The 26,640-nt window shown below is 40.0% G+C and overlaps 1 protein-coding gene and 2 long non-coding RNA genes across 4 annotated transcripts in view; 1 reads left to right on the forward strand and 2 right to left on the reverse strand.

Annotated features, from left to right (window-relative positions):
• LOC309862833 (uncharacterized protein) overlaps positions 1 to 26,640 on the forward strand; it is a 472,598-nt gene that overhangs the window by 145,358 nt on the left and 300,600 nt on the right. The gene's annotated exons all lie outside the window — the stretch shown is intronic.
• On the reverse strand, positions 2,396 to 3,228 carry LOC309862904. Its single transcript, XR_014310784.1, has 2 exons — positions 3,150 to 3,228; positions 2,396 to 2,444 (listed from the first exon to the last, which is right to left on the reverse strand). It is a non-coding gene; the product is annotated as an uncharacterized lncRNA (long non-coding RNA).
• LOC309862847 overlaps positions 16,810 to 26,640 on the reverse strand; it is a 385,689-nt gene continuing 375,858 nt past the window's right edge. Inside the window, exon 8 of the long non-coding RNA XR_014310741.1 lies at positions 16,810 to 17,353. This is a non-coding gene — a long non-coding RNA (uncharacterized lncRNA). The remainder of the gene's footprint in view (positions 17,354 to 26,640) is intronic.

Raw genomic sequence — 26,640 nt, forward strand, 5'->3', positions numbered from 1 at the left:
TTGAATTAAATACTTCTTTGTTGGATTCTAGGCACCGTATGTATATCAGTACATACTACACATGATCGGAATGATAATGATGGTATTGATGAGTTTTGGTTTTTTGTTCTTTTGTGTTTTTTTGAGAGAGCGCACAAGCGATGAGTAAGGAGTGGTGTAGGGATGGAGGGAGAGAGAGAATCTTAAGCAGGATCCATACTCACTCAACGTAGAGCCCCAGGTGGGACTTGATCTCATGACCCTGAGATCATGACCTGAACTGAAATCAAGAGTTAGCTGCTTAACCAACTGAACCACCCCTGTTGAGTGACTTCTGTGTACCAGGCACATGTTCAGTCTTTTAAAACTGGCTCCTTTAATCCCTACAGCAACTCCGTGAGGCAGGTGCTGCTATTACAAATGGAGAAACTCAGCACAGAGAGGTTAAGCAACTTGCCCAAGATCAAAGGATCAACAAGCAGCAGCATTTGCAGTTCAGAGCAGGGCCCTTGACTCCAATGTGCTAACTTGTAGCCTCAGTGGCTTCATCAGGGCCAACTCATGTTTGGCATTGTTTGGCAAAACATTGTTTTTGGTAGAGAGCCCACATGTCCCACATTGCCCAAGACCATCTAGATTATGCTTGGTGTAATTATTAATAGTGTCCATGTTCACTCCCAAATTCTCCTGGCCTTGTTTGGATGATAAATTCTATGGTCCTCCTAATCTTTGTCCTCACCTCTCAGTAGGGTTCATCCCTCTGTTTATAAGAGCTATACGATGCCCTCCTGGAGACTTCTCCACTCCTTCACATTGGTGCCTGTTAATGCCAAAGTGTCTGCCTAACTTAATAGGCTCTTGGAGAGGCCATAGCTATTCCTCCTGCTCACCGTGACAGCCTTTATTCATCTTTGGGTTTTTCTGCACACACTGTCACTGTCATTATGCCTGCATAATAGTCCTAGTTTGGGAAGGGTCTCCATCACCTCTTCTGGCATTTTCCCCTCAGCTTCATGCTCCCATAGCCCATTCCACAAAACTCTCTGCTTTGGAGCTGAGCCCTCCTGCCTGGGCTTAGTGACTTTGTTTCCTTTCATGATCGTAAGTTGTACCGTATGTTCTCCGGCTGGGCATCCCTCCTTAGAAATCGGCTGTTTACCTGCTCAAAGGGAGGAGAACATTGAATAGACCCGCAGATTCTCCACTGAAAATCTGGTTGGTTCACAAATCATTCTTTTACAAAGTTTATTTCATATGAATGTGTTTATGTCTCTAGATAGATTATGAAAAACTTGCCTCTGATCTTTTGAACAAGATAAAAGAATGGGAGATTGGGACAAGGAACCTATAATTTTTACCCTGTTAATAGAGGAAAGCTACCTCCTGCTTGCTCCCACTCCACACAGTGTGGTGTCGGCCGGGACCCCCTCCAATGCAGTGGCACCCGCTCCAGCCTCCTCCCTTTTGTTGAGTGAACCCATTCCACATCCACAGAGGGGCCTGAGGCTGAAGGTTCTGAGGTGGAGAGAGAGAGGGTAGCCCCGTTCACTGCCATCACCTTCAGATCTTGATGTCCTGTGCCTTCTGTGATGTTGTGCATCAAAAGACCTAGAGTTTGAGTGTAAGATTGTAAAGATGATTATGTCAGAAACCAAGTACTGTGTACATGGTGAAGTACCCACTTTTTTCCCCCTTCCGCTAAGGTGGTGTTTAAAGTGGCTCTTCCTTGAAACAGTTTCCAAGAATCATCCAATAAATTCCACAATCATTTAAAGACTCTAATGGTCATCCATATATCTACCCCATTTAATACCTTATTATTACCTTGCTTAGCCTGTGATGTAAATACTACAGTTTTCAATTTCTTCAGGCCACGGCCTCACCCAGGCTAGCCATCTGGCTACTGCAGGCAAAATACGATATTCTTTCTCCTCTACTCAGCTTCCTTCAAATTTCTCTTCACTTCTTTACAATGGAAATCCTACATAGCCAAAGGTAAAAAAAAAAAGTAGAAAATCCAGTGTGTGGAAAGGGATATCCTTTTAGACAGCTTGTTCAAAAGGCACACCGAGGACTGCATCTAAATGAACATTCTGGCCTTCATTTATATTTAGGCAATCCAATGTGTAGAAGTGAAATATAGAGCAGAGAGTATGACCATTGTCATGCTGTGTTCATCTAATACATCTAGACAGCTTCAGAGATACACACACAAAGACTGTGGCAAATGTAAATGTCCTCTGACATTTACTTCGTAGTAAACATAAGCATCTGACTTCCTGAGCTTCATTTGCTTTATTGCTGAAAACACACCTCCTTATCCTTCTCTCAGTCAATTTAAAAAATTATATTAAGTTACTTTCTATCTTTTAAAAAGTGTTAGACTACTGTTTGGAGAGAACAACAGGACACAAAGTTTACCAAGAAGTGTCTCTTGTATCAATCAACTTGCTGAATGTAAAAATCTGGAAAAGAGAAAAGTGGAGGAAAAAAATACTTAAAAGCTGATTCCTTGGGGTGCCCAAGTGGCTCAGTCAGTTAAGCATCTGCCTTAGAGTGATCTCAGGGTCCTGGGATCAAGCCTCAGGTGGGGCTTCCTGCTCAGTGGGAGCCTGCTTCTCCGTCTCCCTTTCCTCCTCTCCCTGCTTGTGCTCTCTTGAATGTACTCTCTCTCTCTTTCTCACTCAAATAAAAAAATAAAATCTTAAAAAAAAAAAAAAGAACACTGATTCCTTACACCCAAAATGATGTTTTAAAATTAAATTTTTTAAAGTAGTTTTTGGGTTCACGGCAAAACTGAGTTGGAAGAATAGAGACTTCCCAATAGCCCCTACCCCCTCCCCTGCCACAGCTTGCCCCATTGTCAACCTCCCTCCTCGAGGGTATTCTTACTGTACCCAGTAGACCTGTGCCAACCTCCCATTATCACCCAAGTCCATAGTTTACATTAGGGCCCCCCCTTGATGTATTTTCAGGGGGTTTGGACAGATGTATAATGGCATGTATCCATCACTGCAGTATTGTACAGAATAGTTTCACTGACTAAAAATTATCTATGCTTCACCTACTCATCCCTCCTACCCCTGACCCCCTGGCAACCATTGATCCTTTTATGGTCTCTGTAGTTGGTAATGGGCTTTTAGGTGACACCATTGCCCCCATGTCCTAACCTTAGTATGTAGCGAGGTTTCCTCCTTGTCCAACATCTTGGAATTTTGCATTTTTGTCTCAATCAGGGATGGCTGATTTCTAAAAAAAAAAAAAAAAGAAAAAAGAAAAGAAAAAAGAAACTCTCAAGCTTGTTCAAGTAAAGAGAAAGGTTATTTATGGATACAACAAGTAATATAGTTGGGTTTGAGGGTGTGAGCTTTGGGATTAGTAAAAACTGAGTTTTAATCTTTTTGCTACTGGTCACTAATCATAAGACTCATAAGGACAAGTTACTAAATCTCTCTAAGCCTCAGTTTTGTCATCTATAAAATGGGAGTAATAATAGTTCTTTAAAGACTGATTTGAAGATGAAATGAAACAGTATATGTATGACGCTTTGACATGTGCTCGGTAATATTGGCCATTATATGTTTGTCACAGATTGGGATTTCGAATCTTCATGAGACAGTAGGTAGCAAGTGGTTAGAAATAGAAGATACTTCTAACTCTCTGGGGCCAGACATTCAGCCTTTTTGTCTCCTTCATGGTCTTTTCCCCATTTTTGGTCTTTTAATCTGTTCTCTCTCTTGACTAACTTCCTCAGTGTTCTCGTTCTGTCTCTTGACTGACATGGTCAGTGTGACCACTCATCCTTAAATCTACTGACTTAATGTTCCAGTGCTGTGAACAACTGAATATGCATTCTCAATATCTTAGTTCAAACTCTCACTAATGACAGTGTGATTGCTTGTTGGTCAACCAATGGGTTGACACATTGGGTCCATTTTTCACTCAAAATATAATTAAGCTAATGATTAGGCTGTTGATTTCTAAGACCAAATAAGTAGTTCATCCAACTTTGAGTCTCAAAGTATTTTGTTTTATCATTCCTGATCCTCTGGCTTTCAGATTCAAGGCCTTGAAAAAAAAAATGCTTTCCTTGTCTAAAATCCAAAAGATCTGTCACTTAATATGCTCAGGCTTCTAGTAAGTTCTGCAAACCTTTCAAAGGGACATTTTGAAAGCTTCTAGACAAAGATAATTGTGTCAAAAGGGAAACAGCTGTCTCTGTATTTGCTGAGGAGAATAAAATTAAACAAATAGCAGAGATGAGACTCACGTATAATTAAAATGGGATTATTGCGGCATTTGACTCACCAGCCGGGAGCTGGATTCCTCTGCTTCTGTATCTGTCCTCTTCCCACTCCTCCATTCCCACACTGTATCCCATCTTTCATTCAGTGCTTCCCTATCATTGTTCCAGAATTTCCTTTGTCCTGTTTCATATCATGTTTTGCCCTCCTTATACTTCCTCAACACTCCTTCCCTCCAGCGTCTTTTGTTCTTTTGTTTTCTGTTTGTTTTGTCCATTTTAGTATTGTTTTTGTTATTGTGTTTTATTGCGCTTTGCTAAGAGAAAGATATGATGCATTCTTACATTACTTTCCTTTTATTTATTTCTGGGAACAATAATTTTAAGCTTTTTGTGTGGTGAGATCTCTCAGGACTCATTAAAGTCAGTTTCAACAGCACAGTATTAATCTCTTGCTGTTTACATGTAAGCGACTTCAGCCAGTTTTCCAAATGTTTATATACATGGTCAGAAGCTGTGGTTTACCTCCCGACTTTGTTTGGGAAAACTAAACTAAAACAGCGAGGCTTTTTCTCTTTTGCCTGGGCTCATGACTCTAAATTTTCATCCTCGGATAGGACTGACAGTGTTCTGTTGTGTCATGGATGTTATAAATTCACAAAGTAATTCGTTTTGAAAATTTCAAAAGTCATGCCAATAAGAAAAGATTTATGTGCATTTATAAAGGTGCTAGCATTTTAATTTTAATTATTTTATCTTTTTAAAAATGTAAATTCAATTAATTAATATATAGTATATTATTAGTTTCAGAGGTAGAGTTCAGTGATTCATCAGTCTTCTATAACACCCAGTGCTCATTATATCATGTGCCCTCCTTAATGTCCATCACCAAGTTACCCCATCTCCCCTCCAGTAACCCTCAGTTTGTTTCTTATGATTAAGAGTCTCTTATGGCTTGTCTCGCTCTCTGATTTCACCTTGTTTTATTTTTCCCTCCTTTCCCCTATGATCTTCTATTTTGTTTTGTTTCTCATAATCCATATATCAGTGAGGTCATCTATTTGTCTTTCTCTGATTGACTTATGCCGCTTAGCATATTACCCTCTAGTTCCATCTGTGTCATTGCAAGTGGCAAGATTAAAAATTTTTTTTTAAGATTTTATTTATTTATTTTACAGACAGAGATCACAAGTAGGCAGAGAGGCAGGCAGAGGGGGGGGGGGAAGCAGGCTCTCTTTGGAGCAGAGAGCCCAATGTGGGGCTCAATCCCAGGACCCCGAGATCATGACCTGAGCCGAAGGCAGAGGCTTTAACCCACTGAGCCACCCAGGTGCCCCAAGATTTAAATTTTTTGATGGCTGCATAATATTCCATTGTATATATATACCACAGCTTCTTTATCCATTCATCTGTCAATGGACACCTGGGCTCTTTCTATAGTTTGGCTGTTGTGGACATTGGTAGCATTTTCATTTTATTAAAACATCACAATAACTGAACTAATATTCTTGATTGGTTCATGACACAAATATTAGCTGGGTGTCTGCAAAGAACTAAAAGTTAAAAAAAAAGGTAAGAGGGTATAAGATAGATACATGTGGCAGCTGTTTAGTGGAAGAGTCAGATAATTACGTAAAATTGTTTACGTTGTAAAATTTCATGTTGTAAAATTGTTTGAATTTCCAATGTGATTACAGAATATCTATGTGAAGGATTATTAGAAACTCTTAGACATTGATTTTATCCGTAGAAGGAGGGGAAAATAACTGGATAAAGGAGTTTTAAGTGTTTTTTCTTCATTAAAAAACTAAATGAATTTCTGTCTTGACCTGAAATCTCAATTTAGATCTACTTTATCTTTATTCAGATATTCAACAGAGAGTTTCTGTGCTTCTGTCTGTGCTCTGTGCTACAAATATAGTGATACCAAAAGTATTATAATTATAATAATAATAAAGATGTGCTGTCTAGTATTGATCCAGGTATTAGGCAAGTGATTATACACTTACATATTTATTTACCAGTTCGGATCCATGCTATGAAGAAAAGTATGAGGACCTATGAGAGCATAATAAGGGGCCGAATTCAGTGTGTGGTGTTATAATAAGAGTGGAGTGTTTATAGGAGTTGGAATCAGACCTAGAGACCAGTTCTGACTACCTACTAGCTGTATGACCATAGAAAAGTGATTTAACTTCTTCAAGCCCCCTTCTGTGAAATGGGCACAAGAATTAATACTCCCGATTTCAACTGCTTGTTGCAAGGGGCCAAACACTTACACATCGCATGAGAGCTTTTAAAAAAGTAGCCTTTATTGTTCATTCTAATGCACTTAAACACAGAGAATGACAAGTAAGAAAATAGGCATTATTTGGAAGCCTCTGTGGGCACAAAACCCAGGGTAGCCCAGTACTAAGATTTTCCCATTAATTCCAGGAGCTCTGAATAGTGGGTGCTACTGAGACATCCCTCATTTTTCAACACTCTGCCCCTGTTTTGAGTGCTGCGGCTGCACTTCCTCTTGATTCTGAAGCAGGGGGAGAACTCCGTGTGGGCCTGGTCACGAGTCTACCTGAGGTTATGTTTTACATCCATTTCCACTGTTATCTGCACGTCATCGATCTTGGTCCCTGACATGCCTTGAAATACGAGCTTTGCCTCAGCCAGGCCTCTCTTCATGTCCTCCTTCCCAAAGCTAGAAGCAAAATAATTGCTTTTAAAGTGTATTTCAGACTTCAGGAGGGTAACACGGTGGACAGCCTGAGACCCAAATGCCCTATTGATTTACAAAGCACACAGCTCAGTGGCAGGCAGGCCAGCCGCTGCACACTGCCCTGCATGGGGTCGCAGGCAGGAGGCCCTCCCTGCTCCCCAATCCCAAGAGATGGTTTTGCAAAACATGAGCAAGAGTAAGGCAGCTTCTTTACCATTCAGTTTCTTCCTACTTCTAGGTCAGAGTTCTCAGAGAAGGTGGGGGAGGAACTCACTAGGCATGGAATTCTGTCCATCCACCGATTGTGTTCTGCAACAGTTTATGGTTCAGGAATAAATACGCCTGAGTAATAACACCCAATAGTTCAGGCATCTCTACAGTGTGCCTGAGACCACACCAAAGGGTATCCTGGCATGCCCCTCCCTTTCTTTTTCTTTTTGTTTTTACTATAACCTTATGAGGAAGAACCTATTGCTATCTGCCTTTCAGGGATGAAAAAGCTGAGACTCAGAGAGTATTCCTGGTCTAAGGCCACTTAGCTTGTCAATGGCAGAGTTAATGATCCAGCCCATCTCTTCCTGATGCAGACTCATTGGCACACAAGACAATGAGATTTTATCCATAGATGTTTATATTCAGTTGCTCTCTTATTCAACACTTGGCTGACTATCCGCGACCTGCCTGGACAATCGGGGCATCAGAGATAAAGCAGTGAGAAACAGGTGAAATTCCTAACCTCACAAAGCTTATATTCTAGTAGAGGAGACAAAACAAACAAACAAACAAAATATGTAAATTTTATAGTGCAATGTGATAAAGGCTAAGGAGAGAAATTAAGAAGAAAGGGATATAGTTTTATTTATTTTATTTTTTTAGCTTCTTATTTTTTAAAGATTTTATTTATTTATTTGATAGAGATCACAAGTAGGCAGAGAGGCCAGCAGAGAGACAGGAGGAAGCAGGCTCCCTGCTGAGCAGAGAGCGGATGTGGGACTCGATCCTAGGACCCTGGGATCATGACCTGAGCCGAAGAAGGTAGAGGCTTTAACCCACTGAGCCACCCAGGAGCCCCAAGGAAGGGATATAATTTTAAATAGGGTGGTCAGCAAAGGCTTCCTGAAAAGGTGACTCTTCACATGTTACAAACATAAAGCTTATCGTTCAGGGCTCGGGACAGTTCTTTTCTTTTCTCCTTGGCAAGCCCCAGGAGATCTTCTTCTCCAGGATCTCTGAGCAAGCTGTTTGTACATTGACCCCAAGCCAGGCACAAAGACATTTGCAAACACTCGGAAGTAATGTGCTCTTTTATAGGCACCTCACTCTTGAGTCACTGGATATGGAATTCAATGAGTGCTTTGGTCTTAGAAATTTTCTTAAGACTCCTTTATGGTTAAGAGTTGATATTGAGGGGGGTGCCTGGGTGGCTCAGTGGGTTAAAGCCTCTGCCTTTGTCTCAGGTCATGATCTCAGGGTCTTGGGATGGAGCCCCACATCGGGCTCTCTGCTCAGCCTGCTTCCCCCCCGCCCCCACCACCTGCCTCTCTGCCTACTTGTGATCTCTGTGTCAAATACATAAATAAAATCTTTTAAAAAAAGAGTTGATATTGAAATAGGTTAGGGTATGAATACAGTTCTCTCATCCAAAATACCTTTAGAGATACGTATGTATCCCTACATATGTACATATATGTATATATATATGCATGTACATATATATGTATATATGTACACATACATGTATACACACATATATGTATACATACATATATAGGGATATACATACATATCCCTAAAGGTATTTTTGGATGAAATGTATTTGGTCTTATATATACATGGAGGTAAAACAGAGCTGTCAGATGAATTCTCTCTTAGCTTAGATGTCACCATCAAATTCATTAGTGAAGAAGTACCCTGGTCATGTTACCCATGGCCTCCAACACACCCAGGAGGAGAACCAGAGAATGAACAGGTGGAGGCTGGACTTGCCTCCGAGAATTCAGTCTACTCAGTCAGGAAAGTTACAGCCAATGGATACAGAAGATGTGGCATGTGTGGAAGAGTAGAATATCACACGACCAAAGAAAATGATGAGACTGGGCCATTTGCAACAACGTGGATGGCCCTAGGGTGTTACGCTAGATGCAAGAAGCAAGAGAATGACAAGTGCCATATAATTTCACTCATATGTGGAATCTAAAAAAAAATCAAATGAATAAACACAAAACACATTCAGATCTATAAATACAGGGAACAAATAGACAGTTGCCCGAGGGGAGGTGGAAAGGTGGATGGGCAAAATGGATAAAAGGGAGAGTGAGATACCAGTTTCAAGTTACGGAGAGAAGAATTCACAGGAATAAAAGACACAGCATGGGAATATAGTTAATGATATTCTAATAGTGTCGTGTGGTGACAGATGGTAGCTACACTTGGGGTGAGCACAGCATAGAGAAGTGGAATCACTATGTTTATTCCTGAAATGAATGTAACATCGTGTCAAGCATATTCCAAAAAAATTAAAGTTTTATAAACATAAAAGATGACACGAATACGTTTTACACACACATACATACGTTGTTTCCATTTTTAGCCTCTCTCCAATTACAACAGTAAACACTTTGGAGATCATTTTGACAACTTCAATGCACTGGACACCAATATTGTGAAATTTGTCACTCAGGAGAGAGCTTGGGCTAAAAAAATATTTCCTATGCTTTTTGAAGAAAAGGGTCACATCAACAGTAGAGAAAAGAGGGATATATTTAGTTTTCAAAAATTAAACTATTCTACAGGGATCGACACAACCTGAGTGGCAGCCCCAGGTGTGTAACGAATGTGCCAGTTACAAGTGATTTTACCCTTTAGCAGATCCGGTGGGACCTTCCTGTCCTTGAAGAGTCATTTGCTGTTAGTCTTTGCCCTTGACAGCAATATCACGGTCTCTCCTTAAAAAGGGTTCATACTTCCAGTTTACGGTGATTCCAAGAATAACCCCGAGTTATTACTCATTAGAGACATCTGCCCCCAGAGGCTCGGCTGTGCTGCGTGTGAGCTGTGTACAAATGACTGGTCCCAGGTGCTGAGCGCCAGTCGCCCTTTTCCCTTCAGGTGCCAATGTTCAAATCTCTTTTGCCCTTTTCCTAGTTTTAATAGGTAAGGAGGATTAATTTCTGTTTCACTATCTCCAGCTGTTTTTGAATCATTAATGCTGCTTTTACTGCAGTATATTTCCTGTTCATTACAGAATAAAAATGAACACGCCTTGGGGCATTTCACATTCCCCCAGCCTTCTCAGTGTTTTTAAAACCCACTCAGAACCCTAAAACTTAATGTATTCTCTCGGCTAATTCATGGCTGGCAGTGATATGCCCATTTTGTTAAAATCAGGAGGCTTCCCTGTTTTGACATTTCATTTAATCAGCTCAAAATTTCCAAGCCCAATCTAAAACAGATCAACAATCTGGATGATGGCATGAATCATATAAGATAATTCTGCACTTTTACTGAGAAACTTAACTTCTTCCCAAAGGTTTATATACTATTCTATCACTCACCCAGGAACAATTAACCATTCTCATGGGAAAACCTGTCCTTCTACTGGTGAAATGAAGAAAAAAAATATGAGGCTTTGGAATTACCAGGAAAGTAGTGCTGGAGTTGAAGGGTGATTTTGAAAATTAGATAGCAGGGGTCAAAACCCTCAAATCTCTTTAGGAGATCTGCCGGCAACATAAAGGTATCCCGGTGTCTGGGCAAAAGATATTGTAGAGCAACGGGCAAGGTTGCACAGAGGAGAGCAAGTGTTCCATTTCAGCCATTCGTGTTCGACGTGTAAGGGCACAGCAATAAGGAACAAAATCCACAAGTCAAACAAATCACATCTCTGGGTCAGAGTCAGCCTGTAGGCTGTCATCTTAGTAACTCCATTACTGGCACGACTAGTTAGCTTATAATTACCTGGTCGGGACAAAAAATGGGGAACCAGATGCTGATTTTACTGATAACCAAGTCTTGACTCAGTTATGACTTCCCCTATCACTTGCATTGGTCTTTGAGGTGGGATATTTATTTATACAACTAGTTGCTGCCCATTGGCTTTAGCACAGGACTATTTGCAGAGCACAATAAAATGGCATCCCCAACATTAGAAATTCTTTCTACTTAACATGGAAAGGTCAACCAAATGTCAACTTTGTGGTTCTCCTTTCTGCATTGGAAGTGCTCCTGTCCTGTAGCGTTAACCTATTAACTCTTTTCTGAAAAGATATTATATACATATATATGTATATATATATATGAACACTATATATAAAGATATATATAAAGATATATGAACACTATATATAAAGATATAGAACACTATATATATAAAGATATATATATATAACACTATATGTGTGTGTGTGTATAATTATTCTGCTTACAGATAATGCTGCCCTTTTTATCCACATACGGTTTTGAAAGAAATTGGCCTTTTCCCAATTCTTCTTTTCACTCTTGCCATGGATCTTTCCAATAGACAAGAAGGCTATGAATCTGGAAAACCCCCTTTTCATAGAGAAGAAATACTCAGGCTTTTTTTTTTTTTTTTTTGTAAACGTGTTGAAATCAGATGCATGCAATTGGAGTCAATTTTAATCATCAATAAAATGATAATGTATCATTGTAAAGTTGGCATGTGTTTCATGGGTTGATGGTAAAAATCTTCCGTAGTGGTGCCCTTCTTCCCTACATCACCCCATACCTTTAGAGGGTCACTGTCTTCAATGTTGCCTTCCAGTCCACCAGTAATGTCCTCAAGTCATCCCTTTGTGGTCTCATATTTTACTTTTTCCTTCAACTCTGTGGTATCAGAAGCTTCCCTATCTATGTCTCATTTCCTCAGATCCCATATGCAAATGGCTGTGTTAGCCACGCTAGGGGGCATGTCCACATTATGAGGCAGGATGAGAGAACCCTCCTGGCAGGCCTTTAATTGTATCTATATAGTCAGTGACTATTCTTCCTAAACATAGGATCACCTCCAACAGATACACAGTACAACATAAAGGAATATTTCTCTCTCAACCAAGGAACCCTTAGAACAGTGGCCTCAAAGTATAGCTCCTAGGTCAGCAGTTATCAGCTGAGATACTTGTTAGAAAGGCAAATTCTTGGGTTTAGACACAGACCTGCTGAATCAGAAACCATGGGGATACGGTTTAGAAATCTGTGTTTTAGTAAACCCTCTTGGCAGTTCTGAGGCATGTTAAACTAACACATCCGTTTTAGTATATTTTCCTGCAAGCTCTGTAAGCAGCCTGGATATTTCCCACCCATCTCCCCAACTAGGCTAAATTCCAAAAGAACAGGGAGCTCATCTGCTTGCTTATCATGAAATCTCAGGCTCTAGCATTAACGCCAGGCACATAGTAGGTGTTCATTTTGTATTTGTTGAATGCATACAGGAAAGCAAGAGTGACTGGCTAGATGCCTCTTCCTTGCGGTAGCACATGGTATAAATTTCTCGGCATTCCCAGCCCATTCCTGTAAGGAGGAGAGGGGCTTCCGTAGTGTTTCTTAGGAGCTGCCCTGCTTTGGTTGAAATCTCTGCTCCCCCACCTGTCAACTGTATGTCCCTTGGCAGATTGCTTAACCTCTCTGCCTCAATTTTCTCGTCTCTAATATGGAGATGAAAATAGTATATTGGCTTCATATAGGTTTTTTATTTGTTGTTGTTGTTTTCTTCGATGAAATGAGTTGTGGTAACATTTGTTATTACATTAGCACTAGGTTCTCCTTTCCCAAGTAGCCACCAGGCCACTCTCCATCCAACCTGCAGTCTCTGACAAAGGTCTAGATAGAATCCGTCCTGCCCCTTCTTTACTATGCTATTAGGAGGACTGGATCCTGCAGACATCATTCCAACTCCTAGTTTTGTTATCATCCCCATGATTTATTACATCATTTATTACTTTCATTAATATTTGCATTCAAAATAATGTATCGCAGGAACACTTAAACAGACTCATAATCTGGTTGCATATGCAGTCTTGATGATCTGATAGGATTTCCATGGTACCGCTTCTTTGCAGTCTTTCCTTACCTCTTGACACAGGCCTATATTCCTGTTGCCTTTACCAGGACCTTAGACAGTTGTCATGGTTAAATGCTGAAAATACAAACAAGTTGTTGTTTTTTTTCTTTTCTTTTTCTTTTGGTTCTGCCACATGCAGTAATGTGCTATTTATTATCTGCTCTGACTAATCCTCACTTCATTTCTAATGTTCAGCATTTTCCTTTCTGTAGAGAGCCATACATTGGCAGGAGTTCAAGGAAAGGCTGAAAAGGCTTCGTAGAAACTATTTTAATCCCAAACAGTTAGCGTTGGGAGAACAGGTTGAAACATATGTAATATAAGCACCAAAATGTAGGCAATTATCTCCACAGGGCAATAGGGGACAGAGAATAAAGGCCGTGCTGCCCTGAGGTCCACGGTAAAGAACTGAAGAAACACCTTCCTTCGCTTTCCAAGGGTCACGGTGTCAACCAAAGAATGAAATGATAAGACAAATGGAACAGCATGATAACACGCAAATGGGTATATTTATTCACACAATTCAAGCCTGACTACTGGAGTTCTTATCCTGTCCACTGACAGCCATTCTGAGCATTGTAACAAGATCCAGAACTTGATGTCTAGAAATTCTTAATGGCGCTCTGTACAGAGTGGATGAAAGGTGACAAGCCAGAGGGAATGCGTGCAGAAGCGTCGGCTCAAAAATCCTGTGACTTTTAGCAGTTCTTTGTGTTGGCTTTGACCTTTGAACGACAAGAAGACAATAGCTGCCGCCTAATGTTTCTGAAGATAGAAATGGATGTCCCAGAGTTGCAGTGGTATTTTGTTTCAATAATGCTACTTGTGTTGTTTTTGGAACGTTGCATGGGACATGACATGCTGCCTCTCCCAAGGTTTCATCCTGCCATTTAACATGTGTATTTTCTCTCTCTCTACACACACACACACACACACACACACACACACACACACACTCTCACACTCACACATACACACAATCCCTGGTAAAGCTCTGTACGTTATGTTGCTGTAAGGCAGCATTAATTATTATTTAATATCTACCTATTATACAGTGTGATTTTCAGAAAGGAAGAACACTGTCAGAAGCACAATACCGCCTTGCAGCATCAGTTAGGGGAAAAATATGAGCTATGGAGGCAGAAATCCTTGTTTAGAATTACAGAGAAATTATGACAAGCCGCGAAAAGTTCCGTAGGCTTTTGCAGCACTGAAATCTTTCCTCCAGGACCAACTTCTATGAAAGTACACTGCGCCTGGGATTTGCCCTGTCAAAGCCAGACATATTTTTTTAATTGAATCTTGCTCTGAGAGTAGTGAATTCCCCCCCCCCCCCATCTGTAATTTGCTTTTTATGTGAATGGAGAGATGTTCTGGTTCTCTTCTTTGGAGGGTTGTCATATTCCTGAAAAAACAATCAACGTCGGGCCATTTATCTCTTGGTTCATCAAACTGTGAGGTGGGCTATAAGTACGTGTATGTTCACAGTATAGATTTTTTATTTCCGTATTTTACATTCATATTATTGGCGAGTGGCTCTCATTTGTTTTCCAGAACATTTCTAAGCTGATGACAACTCTTTAGTCTTTGTTTGTTAACTGTGTCCTGTCTGTCTACCTTTTCATGTAATAATTGCTTTCAGGGAATAAAACCGAAATGGGGTATTGCTTTGTTTAATATTTTTCAAATCAAATACACCATAGCACAGCCATCTGTGAAAATACATTTCAGCTTTCATCAAATTCTGCCAAGGCTTTTTTGAGGATTAATAATCCCTGCATGTGGGTATGCTTCTATGGCTAATATAATTTAGTTGGGCAAAGCCTAGGTTATATTTATGTTCTGACTCAAGTAAAAAAAAAATAAATAAAATAAAAGGGCTTGTTGAAGAGAGAAAATATTGAGTATTTTCACTCCTAAATTTGTGTTACTTACAGAACAAGTGCCTTTGAAATGGAAAATATTGTTGAGAGCTTTTCTTGGTAGAAAATGTAAAACTAAAAAGCTATATTCGTTTTTCTTATGTGTGGAGTCCACTTCTCTATCCATGCAAAGGCCCCTCATAGGAATATATTATGTATTAGTAGAGCAGGGACTGCCCGGTGCCTTTCAGAGGTTTTCTTCGGTTTATGCTGGGGAAAGGGTTTGTATCTCACCTGTCCTTTCTCAGCAACTGTGACCCCTGTCCTCTGTGCCCATCTTCATGTTCTACATGCCACTTTCCTCCCTTCCCATCCTCAGTGCTCACTACCCCAGAGCTGTTGCACACAACAGGGCAAGGGGGGCGGGCTGTGGCAGGAACTGCAAGATGGTACAGAACTTGAAACAACTAGAATTTTATTAAGGCACACCACTGTCTTTCAAAGTCTCTTGGCAACCTCTTCCAGCTGAAATTTCTTTTTTTAAAAAATATTTTATTTATTTATTTAACAGACAGAGATCGCAAGTAGGCAGAGAGGCAGGCAGAGAGAGAGGAGGAAGCAGGCTCCCTGCTGAGCAGAGAGCTCCATGCCGGACTCGATCCCAGGACTCTGGGATCATGACCTGAGCTGAAGGCAGAGGCTTAACCCACGGAGCCCCCCAGATGCCCCCCAACTGGAATTTCTGATAGGCTGTTTGAACTTTCAGGTTCTGAACTCCCACCATTTTGCTAGAGCTCTTGTCCCCAGACTGCCCTAGTTCTCTAAGCATTTTGATGGGAAATAGGACATACTCAAATGTGGTCATTAAGAAGAATGTGGTGAAGCCACTGTTATTTATAAAGTCACAGGCCATGTGTAGGGAAATAAACTATGTACAATCAGTTCTGTTATAACACTTGCTTTGAAAACACAGATTTGTTCCAATGCCATTGGTAAATCCTGGAACATTTTGAGTGTAGTGTTGCATTTGTTTATGTGTGACTGCATTCGTGAAAAGCATTTGGTGAGCACAGAAATCTGTGGGCCCTGTTGAACCAAACAGTGTAGGAATACACAGAATGCACACCCCTCCCCCCAACATCCGCTCTCCGCCTCAGTTCACCACCTTGTCATGCACCACACCAACCCCATCTGGTGCAGCAACTTTTTTTTTTTCCAAATTTCAGATTAGTTTTCTGCTGCGGCTTTGCAACAGTTCACAAGCTGCAACCCTTCCGATGTGTCCTGCAAACTCCAAGGTCTTTTTCAAAGTGAAATGCAATATTGATTGTATTTACATGTTTCTTAATCATGTAACAAGTGTAACACTGTCGACATTTTTATTAGGTGGCTATGTTTTTCAAATATCATCGATTGAATTTGTGGGGGCGTGTGCCTCCCATTTTATCATAAAACCCCTTGGTATTTTTTGCAAAATTTTGCATGGCATGATGATTTTCAAGAACACCTATGTTGCTTCTAGCAGGACTGACTGTATGGTGGAGTGCCTTGTGTCTGAGATGGGGAGGGAGCTGTCATTGCTTTTAGGCTAGGGGCCAGGACAGAGAAGCAGTCTCTGGGACTGTGATGGGGAGGGGCCCTGTAGCAGAGGGTTGCCCGGCATCTGCTAGCCAGAGGCCCAGCATAAAGAGAGCCTAGGGAATAAACCACCCTGTACTCACTCTCCTCCCACTCTCCAGTCTTTGGCACTTACCTCCTATGGGCTGAACCCAACTGGAAACCAGTGGATCAGGGAGTCTGTTGATGGCCCTCCATGGAGGACGGGTTAAACACAATGCACAGAGCAGGGCCAAGAGATGGATCTGAAGACATCCTCTTACCCAACACCATTAGGGAAGTTTGTTTGTTTTTCTTTTTTAAGGAATTTTTAAGGACCTTTTTAACGAATTATTTTTATTTTATTTCCTAAATCAAGTTTCTTCTTCTCTTTCTGAATTGCTTGTCTAGGGTGGGGGTAGAGGAGATTCACAAAGGTGTTTTTCTAAACAAAGGAAAACTTTCTGCCAAAAAAGAGAACCTGTACTCCTCCTAACCCAACCAATTCAAATAGCCAATCTAGAAAATAACACATTTCCCCCCCCACTTCTCGTTACCTACATGTACATAACTGTATTCCTATTCCTCATTTCCTCGTGTGAACTCCTTTCTAAAGGCAAACATGTTTTCATCTTTAATGCTTGCATCTTGCCCAGATTGGTTGGATACTGTTACATAATCCACTCAAGAGGAGGAATAGTAAAGAGATGGTATAATTCACTTGCTAATACACTGGCCTTCAATTTGGAGATTGATTTTTCTTACAGTCTTGTTACAAAACAGCTGGCCGTGTTCCTCTCATGTGTCAGTACTGGAATGGGAGGAAGGTGGCTTGAAACAAGTCTCTGTGGGTACTGCCCATTTTCCAGATGCCCCAGCTTGATCTGAAATTCAGAAGAGACATTGAGTTCAGAGTCTTAAGGATAATTATGCAACAGGGTGTTAGAGCTTAAATGAGTCAATTTGTCATTTACTAGGATATGTCTTCCCTGGATATATACAAAAGGAAAGCTATTCATGTGGTCCTACAGAGTTCGGATGTTTACTGGAGAAAAAAAATACAAAAAAGTTAAAACTTCAGAAGAAGAGTAAACATAAATCTTTGACAAATATTTCCTCAAAGTTTCCTTTTTTAAAAAAAATAAGAAGCCCAAGTCTTATTCTTTCATAAATGAAAGTTATTGCCACATTAGCCACAATTCACTTTGTTTCACATTAAAGTGAAGTGGGTTGCTCATACTGGTTAGCCTATCACTGGGAAGGGAAATTTGATGATGTTGGTAATGTTGCCAGGGATAATGAAGATGAACATTGAGATCCTACTGCAGGCTCATGTACCTTCAAAATGGAAATATAGGGGCGCCTATGTGGCTTGGATGGTTGAGACTCTGCCTTCGCTCAGGTCATGATCCCAGGTCCTAGCAACCAACTCCACATCAAGCAACCCCCGCTCAGCGGGGAGTCTGTTTCTCCCTCTCCTCCTGCTTATGTTCTCTCTTCTCTCAAATGAATAAATAAATCTTTAAAAAATAAAATGGAGATATAATTCATATATCATAAAATCCATCCTTTTGAAGTGTACAACGAGGTGGCTTTTAGCGTATTCACAAAGCTGTACAACGATCACCACTGTCTAATTTTACAATATTTTTATCACCTCCCTGAAAGAAACTCTAAATTTGTTAGCCATTGCTCTCTACTCCTCCTACCCCAACCTCTAGCAGCCACCCATCTATTTTCTGTTCTTTGCATTTATCTATTCTGGATATTTCATATAAATGGGATCATGTCACATATGGCTTTTTTCTTTTTTCTTTTTTTGCATCTGGCTTCTTTCACTTAGTACATTGTTCTAAAGGTTGGTCCACGTGCAGTGGATTTCAGTACCACATTCCTTTTTATTGTCACGTACTATTCCAGTACACACCACGTTTTCTGTATCCATTAATCTATTGATGGGCATTTGGATGTTTCTACTTTTTGGCTGTAGTGAATAATGCTGCTGTGAACATTCACATACGTGGTTCTGTATGGACATATATTTTTGTTTCTCTAGTAGTGGAGCTGCTGAGTCATGCCGTAACTTTAAATGTAATCCTTTGGTGAACTGCCAGACTGTTTGTTCTCCAAGGGAGGTTCAGAAATTTACGTTCCTACCCATGGCACCTGAGGGTTCCAGTGTCTCCGTATCTCTGTCAACAATTGCTGGCATCTGTCTCTTTGATTATAGACATTTTAGTGGATGTCATTGAGATTTTCATTTGCATTTCCCTGATGGCTAATAATATTGAGCATCTTTTTTATGTGCTTGTTGGCCATTTGTCTATCTTTGGAGAAATGTCTCCTCAGATCCCTCATCTTTTACTTATTGGGTTATGTGGTATTTTATTATTACATTGTAGTAGTTTTTAATATTTCATATATGAGTATCTTATCAAATATATGATTTGCAAGTATTTTTCTGTCATTCTGTAGGTTGACTTTTCATATTCCTCACAGTATCCTTGGAAGCACACAAGTTTTTAAAATTTCAATGGATTTTAATTTATCTACTTTTCTGTTGTCACTTGGGATTTTGGTGTCCTATCCAACACAACCTTGTCTAACCTAAGATCATGGAGATTTTCCCCTATGTTTTCTTCTGGTAGTTTTATACCTTCATCGCTTACATCAAGGTTTGTGATCCATTTTGAATTAATTTTTGTGTGTGGTGTGAGGAAGGAGTCTAACTTTATTCCATTGCATGTGGGTATCAAATTGTTCTGGAACATTTGTTGCAAAGACTATTATTATCCCATTGAATTGTCTTGACATGCTATTGAACATCAATTGGCTATAAATATATGGGTTTGTTTCTAGACTCTTAGTTATATTCCAGGCTTGTAGGCTTTTAGATAGACCCTTTCAGATCATAGAGTGTAGGAGTCATACACTCAAAGGTCTGTCAAGTGTAGCCAGGTGTAAATGGATAAAGTGTGTCAGGTATACTTAGGACTATGGGTTTTATCCAGTAGTTGTCATATGGGAATATAAGATGAAGTTGGTTATATTTTTTGATTTTTCAAAAGAAGCCGGAAATTTTATTTCTTCTTCTGGAAAAATGTCTTGAGTTATAGTCAAACAACTAATTTAGTTTAAAAAATGACTGGCCAAAGAAAACATATCTTTAGGCAGCACTTGGCCCATTATCTGCCAATTTTCAGCTTCTGAAACTCTTCAGCTCTTCCATATGTATAGATAAGGTTGCCAGGTCTTGGTTGAGGTAACTGATCTAGATTACATTGTTATTTGTGGCAAATTCAGATCTAGAAATTGAAATCAGTGCTCTCTACCTCCTAGTTTAATACTACTAGTATATCAATATTCTAAGAATTCACTATTTTTCTAATAATATTTTCTTATCACCATGAACAATAAATAAATAAAATCGTTAAAAACAACAACAACAAACAAAAACAAACAAACAAACAAAACCCCAACTCTGGGAGACCTAAACACATGTTTAGGTGGGAGCTGGGTTAGTAACAGTTCTCCCCTATAATTTAAAAGATGATCTCTAACCTGTTTCCAGAAGTACAGTAGAAAAACTTTGTTTTTTGTCTGACAAGAGACAAAAAAGCAATGCACAACTCTCACCCCCAAGAACACACAAACCCTGTGCACCCAACAATGAATAAGGCATGCTTCTGAAAGTCTTGCCTTTGTTGTCATGGTTGTAAATATACCACATGTGGAAGGATTCAAACTCATTGTTTCAATTTTATCTGCTCTGTTGTGTGTTCAAGGCCTTTGTCGAGAGCAAATACTTCCTTCCCTGGGAGCCTCTCAATGTCATACTTTCTCATTCCAACAACCATTCCAGGAGGGACGTTCCCAACACCGGTGCCAGAATCTGTTGGAGAAGCACGAGTCTCCTGCAGTATTCATGCATGCATTTCCCAACTTTTTCACATTTGATTCAATTCAGCAAATGTGTGACAAAGACAGATATGCCAGGAATAGTTATGGGACTACTAACATGAATAAGAAATCCGACAGTCTAAAAGACAAACACACTAAAAAGAAAGAACTATGTTAGAACTAAAGCTGCAAACAATAGATGGAAATGGAGTACAGCAAAGACTTCTCAGTTGGGGGAGTTATGCAGGACTGCACATCACATGGACATTTGTACATCTGGGAGAAGCGATTAGCACACACCAAGACAAAAACGTGCAAATATGCAGAAATTCAGAGCATAGGGTAAATCAGGACAAAGATAAATGAAAAATTTAGTCATCTTGAATTCTTAACCTGCTTATCATCAACCTCCAGATGTTTGATATTTAAATAAAGCAACTGCATAATTGATGGAATTCTACTTTTCATTCATTCATTTGGAATAGTCAATAATATGCAGTTTGCCAACTCTCAGGAGAAAATGTTATTGTCCTCCCAATTTACTTCCAAGGGCAGGAGAGAATTTGAAAGTGATCAAGAGGTTGTTTGGGGAAAGTAAAGTACAGGATGGTCAAGTTTCTGTTTCACAGTTACCTGGGGTAAATATATTTATGACAAGATGCCTTTACTATTTATGAAGATTCTCATTTTTTTTTTTTCTTACTTTGCCAGAGGAACACATTGTTCTTGAGCTTTTGGGAAAAGATAGTGTATTAGTCTGAGAAGTAGTTGCCTAGATGGGCTTAAATGAGCAAGGGACTTAATTAGGAGAAGCACCTGAAAGAGAATGGGGAGGGAACTGGTAAGATTCAGAGCGCCATCAGATGGCCAAACCATCTGCCCCAGGTGAAGTGAGGAGAAAGGGAGTCTGATCGAACTCAACATCTTAGATTGCTGTGCTGTCTCAGGAGCTTTGGCAAAGCCACGGAGGAGTCCTTGAGCTAAAGCTGACTGTTACAGAGGCCCCATGTTGCCCAGTCATAGAACTGCTTTAGTAGCCCTGGCCATGCCCAGATGGTGGGAACAGCTTCTGGTAAGTGAGTGCTGGGTGCAAAAATAGTGGTGGATTTCAGGTTGAAGCCTCTGGGTCCTCAGTTAATTGCACTCCCTGAAGTTTGAATTCTTTAAAGTGCAGTTTCATGGCAGACAAAAATGGTAATTTTGTTAGGTTTTAGATAACCATAATAAGAGATCCCAGAATACAGTGGCTTAAATAAGGCAGAGCTTTATTTATCTCTGAAATTGGGATTTCAAGCTGGATATTGGGGATCTAGGCTCCTTCTATCTTGTTCCACCATCCTGGCAGGTTCCCTTTATGCACATAATGGGTGGTAGCACAAGATGGCTCACCAGCACGTTGGGATTGTGGCCAGCTGGACAGAAGGGAAGCCCCTTTCCCTTAAAGGACCTGAGCTAGAAACTGGACACTTCCATTTCCGTTCTTATTTTATTTGCCAGAACTTGATTATATTAGTTACGTATGGCTGCTGTAACACAGTACCACAAATTTAGTATCTTGAAACCACCGAAATTTATACTCTCACAGTTTTCAATTTCACTGGCTGAATGGAGGCGTCCGCGCAGCGGCATTCCTTCTGGAGGCTCTATGGGACAGCTTCCTTTCATTTTCTAGCTTCTGGTGACTCCTGGGCTGTGATGGCATCACTCCAATCTCTGCGTGTTCCCATTGCCCTCTCCTCTTCTGTATGCAAACTCCTCTGCTTCTATTCAATCAGTCAATCAATCAATTTATTTATTTATCTTTTTCAAGTTTTTATTTAAATGTTAGTACAGTTAAATGCAGTCTTTTACCATTTAAGAGAACATTCACAGGTTCCAGGAAGTAGGACCTGGATATCCTTGGAAACCTATGTCCCTCTAGCAACACTCAGTTTGTTCTCTATAGTTAAGAGTCTGTTTTCTCGTTTGCCTATCTTTCTTTGCTTTTCCCCTCATGTTCATCTGTTTGCTTCTTAAATCCCATATAGAGTAAAATCGTATGGCATTTGTCTTTCTCCGACTGACTCGTTCCACTTAGCATAATACTCTCTAGGTCCATCCACATCGTTGCAAATGTCAAGATCTCATTCTGTCTTATGGCTGAGTAATATTCCAATGTGTACATATACACCACATCTTTATCCATTCATCAGTGGACGGACATTTTGGCTCTTCCCATAATTTGGCTGTTGTTGATAATGTTGCTATCAACATCAGGTTGCGTGCATCCCTTCAAATCAGTATTTTTGTGTCATTTGGGTAAACACCTAGCATTGCAATTGCTAGATTGTAGGGTAGTTCTATTTTGGACTTTTCGAGGAAGATCTGTACTGTTTTCCAGAATGACTGAACCAGTTTTCCTCTGCCTCAATTTTATAACAACACTGGTGATTGCCTTTAAGGACCACCTGGATAATCCCGGACAGTCTCCTCATTTCAAAATCCTTAACTGGGTCACATCTGCAGTCTTTTACCATTTAAGGAAACATTCACAGGTTCCAGGGAGTAGGACCTGGATATCCTTGGAAACCATAATCCAGACTCTGACATCAGTCACATAACCACACTTAACAGCCTGGGAAATAACAGTCTTTTGCAGAGTGCTATGTTCATCACAAGTTAAGGGGTTTTATTACTAAAGTTAGAGTGGGAGAATGGATATTGGGTTCCAATCAGCCATCTCTTTTTCAGAAGTTTCTTAAAAATATCGTGGTTTGAACCTTATAGTAAAAAACTTCACATCATCAACTCTAAATTATATAATTTTCAGAATACTTGAAGTCCACGGGAGATTGAATTGGAAGTGTATTGCTTTTGCCTGGCCACTTTTTATTGTGCATCTCTGCCCTAATTTTCTGGTTACAGTGTCCTAAGTTTCCTTTGAACAAATGCCTTGTCCCAAAATTCAGTTCATGTGGTATTATTAAATTATTAAAGAGACCTTGTTCGCCTTGTCAGATAAGTTTAATGTTTAGTTTGAGGCATGAAGAAGAAAAGGGTTTCCATTCTCCAGCAGTGAGCCTTTGCGTCAGGTGTTAGTTTCAGAAAAATGAAGGGGAAAAAAAATTGTGCAATTTTTTTGTTTGTTTCGTGAGCACATCAGTGCTTTTGCCTTTGGCCACAGCTGTGGCTGTCTTGACTTTTTCAGACTTAGGAGACAAGGTGGCTGTTGTAATTGCTGATCCTGTGAGAATGTGAAGCTGGATAATATATGAAATGCAAAATAAAAAGTCATCCAAAAAAAAAAAATGTATGTACCATAGATCTGACCAATTTGCATTTTTTAATTTGTTCCGAGTTGGGTCTGAAATCCATAGGGGTTTTCCCAAGACCATAGGCTTTATGGAAACAAGGGGGAAAGTGATGGTCTCTTTCCAGTGGGATTGCTGAATTGGTAGACATAGGCTAGAGCAGCTGATAACCTTTGCACAGGAAGTGAAAAGCCTGCTCAAGAGTGGCATTCAGACCATGGAAGCAGAAGGCTTGTCATAAGGGAGAAACATGTTCTTGGTGATATCATTTGAGTATTGGCATCCAGCAACACCTGAACCCAATATACCCCTGGACTTTTTATGTGGGTCAGTTAGTGGCTCTGTCCTATCTCTACTTTGCTTATTCTTTTTGCCACTAGGGTTGAGTTTTATCACTTGAAACCAAGAGGCCTGATGAATGCAAAGTTGAGTAGTATGCTGAAGGAAATGCATCAAGCTATATGCAAAGTCAAGGCTAAAATTCAGATATCCTTCCTTTTAAGCTACTCTATTGTACTGCCTCTCCTTCTTTGCACATAATGGCTGTTGACCAATTTTCTTTTGATTACACTATAAAGTGGAAGTCTCTTAGTCCCTTAGTCAATCTTGATTTTTTAAAAAACGGCTTGAGTTCTTATGTGATTTCTTCTCATCTGGCCTACCAGTTTCAATATCTTATCAAAAGAGTATCACTGACAAATAGAATTTGTGACAATGTTGAAGATCCTGGTTTTGTTTGGGAAATAAGGAAGGAAAAGAGGGTAATTTCAAAATGCCAAGAAGAGGTAAGGCAGAGATTGATGACCTTTTTTGTTGTTGTTTCCGGCAGATTTATAATGCAATAAAGTTTGTTCTGCAATCATTTAGCCCATGTGGTTGATATTAGATTTTTCAGTCAAAACTGTTCATGTCTTCAAGAGGCTCTGAAGCTTTTTATTTAAGTGAAGGATGCTGCTAAAATGTTGAACTCGACATTCCCCCTGAAGTTCTTTCAAGACTATTATGAATAGTCCAGTTTTAAGAAATTCCAGATGAATTGTGCAAACTAAGATGAAAGACAGAGCATACAAGCAGCTGTGCACAGGAATTATGCAGAAGTATGCAAATTTTGACCCCAGTAATGATGGAAATGTTAACCTTATGTTTCAGTAATAATAATAACTACTCTGATCTAATGGTGAGCTAAAAGGTGCAAAGGGCAGTTGGAGTCAAGAATTAATAAGAAGTAAAGAAGGCTTCCCCCCCCTCCCATGACATCAGGTTATTTGTCTGAACACCTTATTGTTCTGTGCAATTCACCATAGAAACAAATATTAACAGTGGCATGTTCATGGCACAGGTACTTGTCATGAAATGTAAACCTGTTTTATAAAAACTTGATCCTTAAGCTTCCATGAAACAAGATACTGATTTATTTTTTAGAAGCTGAATGCTTTTAAGCTTAAGAAACCTTATGACAATGTTAGAATTTGGTGGCAAGCATAAGTCAAGTCTTCCTGTGTTGGGAAGGGAAAAAAGGGAAAGGAAATTCATGGGCTTGGGACGATGGCAAGGAGAAGACTCCAGGTCTGGGCATGTGATACGAAGTTCTGGAGGTAAGAATAGCAGTCACTAATTGAGTACTCACTATGTACCAGGTGCAATAGAGCACTTTATAGTTACAGTATCATTAAAACCTCAGAATAGCCCTATGGGTTAAGGAAAACAGAGGTTTCCCTAAAGTTTCAAAGCTGGAAAGAGGTGGGGCAGACTCTATGCAAGTCTATCAGAGCTCGTAAACACTCTTCTGTGAACACCCAGCTACACTGTGGGTACCCTCAAAACCTCACCATGTCACTGTCCACGAAGCTACATTTAGCTCTTATGTAACCAGAGTCCATCAGGCCAACCAGAATATCTTCTTCTCTTCAATGTTTAAAAAATGTCCTGTAGGTTTTCAAAATCAATGTTTATTTTGCAAATCATTTATCAATCTGTAAAAAATAAAACATTGCAGTTGAGAATAGGATTTACTTTGCCTGTCACCACTGGCATTATTCCTTCCCTGCCTTTATGGTGGGCACTTGGACTCCATGATGACCAGCACCTGTGATTCACCCTGACCATGTCTGACACCCATTTCACAGACAGGGTAAGTCTAGAGAAGCTCTCCAGGGGAGCTTTAAATGGGTCCTGTCTTTCTCAGAGCCTTTTAGCTTGTTCTACCATCTTCAACATGCTCTTTTCACCTCATGGTCCAATGTAACTTCCAGCTCTGGCTATCATGCTGGACTTTGACTTTTACCAATAGGGAAGAAGAAAAAAGTAAGAAGAGGACATGCTTGGTCTCTTTAAAGACAAGAATGCAAAGGGGCATGTATCACTTCTCCATTGTACACAAGATCACATGGTGTATCCCCTGTGTTTGTATGGAGTTATGGCAGATACTGTCAATAGTTACCCAATATCTGTTCTTCCCTCTCTTTTTGTAATGGACTCTCCAAATTTTAGCTCATGAGAGTCCGTCTCCCCGAACATCACCTTTGGCAGTTCTAGGATCTAGCCAGTACCCTTTCTTGTACTCTCCTGGCCCGACAAACAGGTCTCAAAGTGACTAGGCATTTATATGACTGACCACCCTGGAGTTTCTGTAGCCCGTATCTGCTTACAAATTGGACCTACTCCTCAAAGAGTCCTAGAACAAATGTCTGGGAAGCCCTGATCTCTACCTGTTTTTGAAATATAACCACCGCAGCTGCAAGAGAGGCTGAGAAATACTGTCTTTATTTGGGACACCATATGCTCATCTAATGATTGAGTTTTTTTGTTTTTGTTGTTGAAAGGAAGGAGGACAGAATGGAAATTGTAGGACAACTGAAAATATTACATTTAGTTAAAACATACGCAATGCAACTAAATCAGCGCTCAGAGGGCATGTTGTGTGTATTAAAAAAGAAAAGCAATAGAGAAGTCATGAGACCAGAACTCAAGAGTTAGAAAAA

Source organism: Mustela nivalis, assembly GCF_964662115.1.
Source record: "Mustela nivalis genome assembly, chromosome: 1".
Classification (NCBI taxonomy): Eukaryota; Metazoa; Chordata; class Mammalia; order Carnivora; family Mustelidae; genus Mustela; species Mustela nivalis.